This window comes from Globicephala melas, chromosome 1 (genome assembly GCF_963455315.2).
Source record: "Globicephala melas chromosome 1, mGloMel1.2, whole genome shotgun sequence".
Lineage (NCBI taxonomy): Eukaryota > Metazoa > Chordata > Mammalia > Artiodactyla > Delphinidae > Globicephala > Globicephala melas.
The window spans coordinates 72,531,183-72,538,668 of record NC_083314.1 but is presented as its reverse complement, the minus strand read 5'-3'; positions in this window follow the sequence as shown (position 1 = coordinate 72,538,668).

Below are 7,486 nucleotides of genomic sequence, written 5' to 3'. Positions count from 1 at the left end.
AGTAGACGGAGGGAGAGCTGAGGGCCCAGATGCTACCTGGAGTGGCAGGAAGGTGCAGTGAGGGCCCGGCTGGGGAGCGGCCAGTTATTACTATGGCGGGGGGGGGGCCTGGTCCCCGCCTTGGGGAGGAGTCCCAGGAGCCCTAATTAGCAGGGTGACACAGTGGCTTACAAAGGAGTTACCCAGCCCTTCCCCACACTCTTCCCTATGCTGACAGTAGCGCAAGACAGCCAACGGGACATGTAATTAGGCACCTGTTAAACATCCACTTCCTCCTGGCCCCAGCCTCGGGGTGACGACAGTTGCCCAATTTTACAGTGTCCACGGGGGGGCTCCCCTCACCACGCATTTACTGCCTCCTTCCCCAGGGGAAATGGAGAAGAGGAAGGAGAAGCCAAGCTGGGGATGGAAGGGTGGTCAGGCCTTGAAGGGCTCACACTGACCCCAGGACACTGGTGTCTGACATGCCCGCCCAGCGCAGGCTCCAGCATTTCAAACTGCGGTCCCCTCCTCCTATCCCTGACCCTCCAGACCCCCTCCCATCCAGTCTGTGGGAAAGGGCACCAGGGAAGGGGTCACTGGGGCTGGAAGGGAGGTCCCGGATGATGAAAGGGCCCCAAGACTTCAAAGGGAGTCAGGCCTCCTGATCTGAAAGAAGGAGGGAAGGGGTGTGTAGGGGAACAGGGTCTTCGCCTGGCTGCCCCCTCTGTAGCTGTGCCCCCCACCCATACCTGACGTGAGGTCACCTCCAGGTGCAGGGGATCCCTGGGATCTGGGGGTGTTACAGGGGATCCAGACCCCCATCTCCCACACAGATCTAAAACCAGTTCAGTGAGGCCTGAGAGGAGAGGGGCCAGGGTGTGTGGAGTGAGTGAGGTGAGTGGACAGGAAGAATAGCGCCAGGAGGGCCAGGAAAGGGGTGTGCCCGAGTGCCCGTATACCCCTCACCAGGATGTGTCCTTGCATCTTTGCTGAGGAGCGCCAAGCCCCTCTACGTGCCCCTCTGTTAGGAATCGCTTGGTGCCCTGGCTTCTATGCACAGGAAGGGAAACCAAGAACCTCAGAACCTGGACTGGCATCAGGTGACTAAGCCATCACAGTTCTGGGCAGGTTGGAGCTGGGGTGGGGAGGTCCTGCTGGGCAGAGGGAGAAGATGGAGGGCCAGCCCTTGCTCATTGGTCCAGGGGGTCCCAGAACAGGCCTTGGGCCTCCCCTGGATTCCAGGACTGCCCCATAAACAGTGGTAGGGGTCTGGTCATGAGTTGCCTTGTTCAACAGCTCAGCCCTCTCAAAGGAATCAAGGGCCTGCCCTCGTCGCTGACAGATGCACAAGAAGGGTGGGGGGGCTCAGGATGCTGCTAGGGCCCACCCCCGGGAAAAAATAAGACAGAACAATAAGGAAGCACAAGGACTCCGTGCATCTCTGCATTCCAGCCCCCCAGCTGCACTCCCAACAATAACAGGGTGCTCTGGGACCCACAAAATGTACACAGTGAAGATCCTTATTTCCTAATTTATTTTGAGGATTATGGGGTTGCCCTGCGCACTCTGGAGAGCAGGGATCATTATCCCCACTTCACAGATGGGGAAACAGAAGCCTGGAGAAACATGAGGATTCAGCACAGGTGATGCTGCTGGGGCCTAAGTGGGGGGTATGCAGGCGTCCTGACTCTCAATCCAGAGTACACCAAGAAAAGGGCATGGTGACCCTGTGTGTTACCAGACCCACCCATGGGGAAAGTCAGTGATGGGTGCAGGGGTGAACAGGTGGGACCAGGAAGAGGGAGTCTGAAAAGAGAGGAGTGAGTTCGTGGTTCCATTACTCTGAAGTATAAGGCTGGAGTTTAACTGGGTTCTGGATTTTAGCTGATGTTAGAGTTGGAGTGAAGCCTGGAGCTGGGATTAAGGTTGGGATTAGTTAGGTGGAATGATGCGTAAGGTTGAGGTCAGATTTGAGGTTGGGATGAGAGTTAACACTGAGATTAAGCCTAGAACAACCGCTAGAATTGAGGCTACGGCTTATGGCTGGGATTCCTGTTATGATAAGGAATAGTGTTTTAGCTTCATTGCGAGTTTTTCCTGGGAATACATTTAGAGCTAAACTGAAGGCTGGGGAGATTGATTTAGGATTGGATTTATAACTGTGTTAGACTTTAGTTTGGGATTTGAGTTAGAATAGGCTGTGGTTAGGGTTAGAACTTGGGTTAAAGTTTTATGGACAGAGGATTCATGGGGATCAAAACTTAGGTTTTATTTATGATATAGAAAGACCTTAGCCTCCGTTCACTAAATCGAAGTTTGGTTAGAATTTTCATCCCTTTGCTCTGGGAGAATACCAATGGCACGTGTTGATTGGGGTCCCAAGATTTTGGCAAGAGTTCCAGATACACATGAGCCCATCTCAGAGGTATGAAGCAACTGAATCCCACAACAAATGGAACCTCTGAAATTCTGCTCCACGACCTAAGCTCACCACCTGGTCAAGCTCCCAGAAGGATATTTGGGGAGGGGATGCAGGAACGTACAGCAGTGAGTGGGGCTCTGAAACCAAATTGAATTGGAAGATGGGGTCCATCAGAGGCAGTTTTACTAGGGAGGAAGGGAGTCCTAGTTTTGGAGTCTAGGAGACGGGAGTTGGGAAAGACTGAGGGCCTAGATGCTCTCGGAAGAACAGCCATTTTTGAGGGCTCCATACAGGGGCCCCTCAAAGCCTCAAAAGGCAGGGCACGTTGTTGCTCTCCTTTGATCCACCTACGTCTAATTGCCACCTCCTTGCAATCTGGGGACCGTTAAAGAAACTGTCAGCATTCCTGCCCTGTGCCCTGACCCTTGCAAGGGTTTTGAGGGGGCAGTGTTGGAGTGAGGGCACTGGGGCATCAGCTCAGTTTTCATAGCACAAGTCCAGCCCATGGCCCCTCCCCTGGGACCAGCCCACAGCTCACATTACTCTGTGGGCTTCATCCTCAGCAGAGGAAGAGGGCCCATTCCTGGGAGGTCACCGCCCCCAACTCCTCCCTCTCTTCTTCCCCACCAGTCTCAGCCTCAAACATCCCATTGCCACATCCACTTCCTTTTCAGGTCCCATAAAGGTCTGGACAGATCTCGGAGACTATTGGGATTGCCTCTGTGCCCCCAGGGAGAAAGAGATTGGGAGAGGCAGTGGTTAGAAAAGGAGCAGAGAAACACATGTGCCATCCAAATGGCCCAACGAGAGGCTGAGAGAGAGACAGGAGGCAGAGGGCCCAGGCTACAGTCAGGGTCCCAGCACACCAATTTCCAAAAGGGCCCCTTGCTTTTCCCTGAGTAATCCATAGCTCCCCGGGGGGGCAGAATGGCCCCTCTTTTCTGCATACCCCCCCAAGATTGGGTTGTATTAGCGTCTGTTCTAAGGCAGAAGCAGAAACACAAAGACAGAAGCTTGGAAAGGAGTGAACAGAGGTACAGAAGCAGAGAGAAGAGGTGAGATAAGGACGCAGAGAAGCCCAGAGATTGCTTCTGAGAGGAGGTACAGCCCAACCCCAGAACATCGCGGGGAGGGACAGGCCAAGGATGTGGCCCGTCTACTCTTCCTCCAAAGTGCCTTTCACAGCAACTCTGCACAACGCCTGTAGGCTCTCCCCTCACCTGCCTGGACCTACCCCCACCCCTCTCCCCAGGCCTCCCAGGCTCAGGTTCAAGCTCCCCATTTCCCCTCCAGGGCCCTGGATCTGCAGCTTGACCCTTTCTAAGCCCTCACACACAGAGTCAGCAGGCTCCCGAGCCCCTCTCCCAAGTCCCCCTGTAGACCCAGGCTCACCCCTGCAACATCCATGGAGTGAGAAGCAGCCCTTGGAGTGGCCATGTAGAGAAAACCTCAGAGGAAATGGTCTAGGAGTAGGAGGGCCATGGGATTGACGATGCCATGCTTAGAGAGGACAGACAGAGGCACAGGGCACACACAGTCACAGAGAAGTCAGGGAGCCCCAGCAGCTGCTGCCCTTCCACCAGCTCTCAGCGAAGGTTTGGGGTTGGAGAACCCCCAGGTGAGGCCCTGGTTTGGATGACAAGAGTGGTGGAGCTTAGAGGTGGTACAGGTGGTGTGATGGGAGCAATTGCGTTGAGACGATGAAGGGTTACAGTGAGCTGGAGAGAGAAAGACAAGATCCACGTGTGGGGTTCAGTTTCAGGAGTGGGATTGGGGTTTAAGGACTGAGGCCCAGATCAAGGCTAGTGGACAGAGCTTCTGACACGTGAGACCCAGGGATTCCCTAGGTCTTTTCTTAGGCTTCCCAAGCCTCAGTGATTCCTGCTGGTCCACTTCAGAAGAAGGGGGACCCTAGGAGGGAGCCTGGATATGCCGAGCTCTCTCCCAGCGGGTGATGATATCCTGGAGCTGACCCAGACTCCTAGGAGCAAACAGCCCTGAAATGGTTCCCATCCCTAAAAGGAGTGGCCTAACCTACTTTATCAGCAAAGCATCTTAGCAGAGGGCGGCTGATTAAATGTTATAAACTGAACTGTTATCAAGGGAACAGTGAAGGAAAGAAGAATTTGCTTTTAAAGAGTATGCGAATCCCTGAAGAAGAATTAAGAGACCCTGAAGATAAAAGGTATTGCACCTGGCTGAGATCAACCATATCCTTCAGTCATTCAACAAACCAACGGGGCCTTGTGCTAGGCCCTGGGGAAGCAGTGGCTAACAAGACTCTATCTTCTAGAGCACCCAGTCTGGAGGGGGAGACAGACGAGGGAAGGGGCACCAACCCCTCGTCACAGGCTGCTGAGCTATGGTGATATTTGGCAAGACCCCCCTGGCCTGGTGGAAATGACCTTTAAACGGCGATCTGAAGGATAACTAAGGATGTGTCGGGCAGGACTGAGAGTGGAGAGAGGTGACCGGAAGAGTATCTCAGTCCTTGAAAAATAAACCAGGGCCCTGCCAGACACAGCAGAGAAGAGAGTGAAGTCAGGATAGACAGCTGATGGGTATTTTTGGACTGAGGAGGGAAGATCCTTGAGAACTGAACCTCTGGGACCTCCTGAGTGCTCACTGGGGTCAGAGCCAGACCCTCAGGATAGACTAGGCGGCTAAGATTGATCATCCTGAACCGTGTATGTTTGGGTGTGGCTTTGACTTCGTCAAAGTCATCAAAGGGCAGGGAGGTGATGACTACCCCGCTCCCAAGAGGACATGGAAAATGCAGGAAGAAACGCAGAGCTGGGAGTCTGGGAGCTTTGGGAGCTAAGGCAGAGGGAAAGTCTAAGCTATTTAAAGCCAGTCAAATCAAGAATAACTTAGCCCTTTCTGGGACTCTAGACTTCTGTGATGTTGGACATGAGCTTCTTCCGGGTAACCTTGGTGTGATTTGCCAGGATATCTCTCAGAGTGTGGGAGGGGGAGGAAAAGGGGGGCAGGTCACCTTGGCGGCAGCCTAGAATTGGGGAGAGACCTCTGGTCTGGAGTGACCCATCCCCTCCCCAGCAGTCCTCTCCGAGGCCCCAAGCTCCCCAGAAGCAGCAGTGGGGTCGGATGAGTGAGAAAACAGTGAGGCGCTCCATGGCCTCAACACCCAGACTTCTTGTCTGAGACTAAAGCATCTCCCCTCCACTGTCACCTCAACAGCTGCCACTCTTCCTCACCCCAGAAGCCCTGATTGGCTTTGAACTCTCCTGAGCCCCTTTCATTCGAGCTTAATCAGAGAGATTCTACTGAAACCAGTTAATGCCCAGCGGGGGGCCCGAGTCATTGACAGGGATGTTGAGGCTTTCAGGGGTATTGGAGGACATCCCAGGCCCCCACTGAGTCAGGGACAGCCTGGCTGGCCCACCAGGGTGGGCTGCTGAGTCATGCCCAACTGGTGCTGCTTCTGCAGCAGGTGCAAAGGTTCTGAGACCGCCTCCAAGCCCCGTGACTCAGGCAACACGTACACATGGGCAGGGAGAGCATGGAGCCCAGCCAGGAGCTGGGACATACATTCCCAGGAGGCAGCTGCCTGCAGACCTGACTCAGTGCTCCAAGGTGGCACCCAGCCACTGGATAGACCAGGCTGCACCAGCCCAGTCTGTCATTGAAAGGACCGGAAGACCCAAGGAACTGGGAAGGGAGCTGGGAAGTCAATGAGGTACACATACGACAAAGTTAGTAGCTTGGGCCCTTTTTTTTTTTTTTTTTTTGCAAGCTTCTAATATCCTTACATCAACAGAGACAATGCACTAAACAGCACTTCTTACTTATCTCCAGATTTCCCCAGCGCTGCTCTACAGCTTGGAATCTCGCAGCTTCCTAGATACCCCGAAGATGATTCAGCAGCTTGGAGGGGTGCACAGAGTTTATTTTTACCCTTGAGCCCTAGGAGGGAAAGTTGAAGCCATCCCTAGGAGAAAACACTGCCCACCCAAAAGTCCAACCTCTAGCAACAAGTCTGAGGCTGGTTGTTCCTGAGCAGGGCAGGTGGGGGCAGCTGGGGGGAGGTCCACTTCTTGGCCCGTACTCCAAGGGAGCTTGTTCCTCTCAGCCCCGAGATAGAAGAGATCAGTAGCGAGCTGGGCAAGCTCCAGGCGCCTGAGGTCCTTTCTGACTTTCCTGGGAAGAGGGTCCCCTGAAACAAGTCAAGTCTCACTCTTTGGTCCCTGCAGGTATTCTTAATCGTGCAATAGGAATGCTTAGAGAGAACCTAAGCAAGTATGCCAGCTGCCTCAGTGGCATTGCCATGTCTTCTCTCCCATCCCAGGCTGGGTACCACATCTTCCCAAGACCCCTAGGGAGGAAGGGATTAACTTCTTTAGGTAGGAGGTATGCGCTTAGGGGTATGGAGCAGGGAAGGTGAGAAAGCCTCTTCCCCTAGCAGCTGGTGGGGCTGCCCACCTGGTTTGGGGGAAAAGGGGGCTGCAGTCTTCTGTGGTGGGGAAGGTGAGGAAGGTGCCTGGGGAAGCTGCAGTTGTCCTGAGGCAGAGGAAGCACAGGAAGCAGCTTGCCCACTCTCCCTGGGCCCTGTGAAAAGAGGACTCTTGCCGGAGGTCCTTGTAACCTGGCATTGTAAACACTGGGGACGCACCCAGCAGCTATCTTCTGCCTCCTCTTAGTGCAGGACCCACCGAAGGAGACAAGACTCGGCTCTGGATTTGAGAAATGAAACCGAGGGGGAAGGAGGCTGCCATAGTGATGGGAGCCGGACGGAGGCCCTCTCCCCTCAAAGGCATACAAAAATGGGGGAAATGGCTTCATCCCGGAAAGCTAGCACACAGCCTCCTCCAGATCCTCCAGGTCCTTCCAAATAGGGGGAGACCCTTCTAAAGCTACAAGAAATTTTGTGGGAAGCAGCACGGGGGCAGTGGGAAGCAAGAGCAGACTGACTGACACAGATGAGAAGCTTCTGTGGAGATGGAAACAGGTCTGCTGATTCACTGAGAACTGACTTCGCTAGAATGTACCCAGCACATGGTAGGCACTCAGAGGTACCTGGATGAGTAAATGAATGAATGAAGAATATCTGGGGGAAAAGCGAGG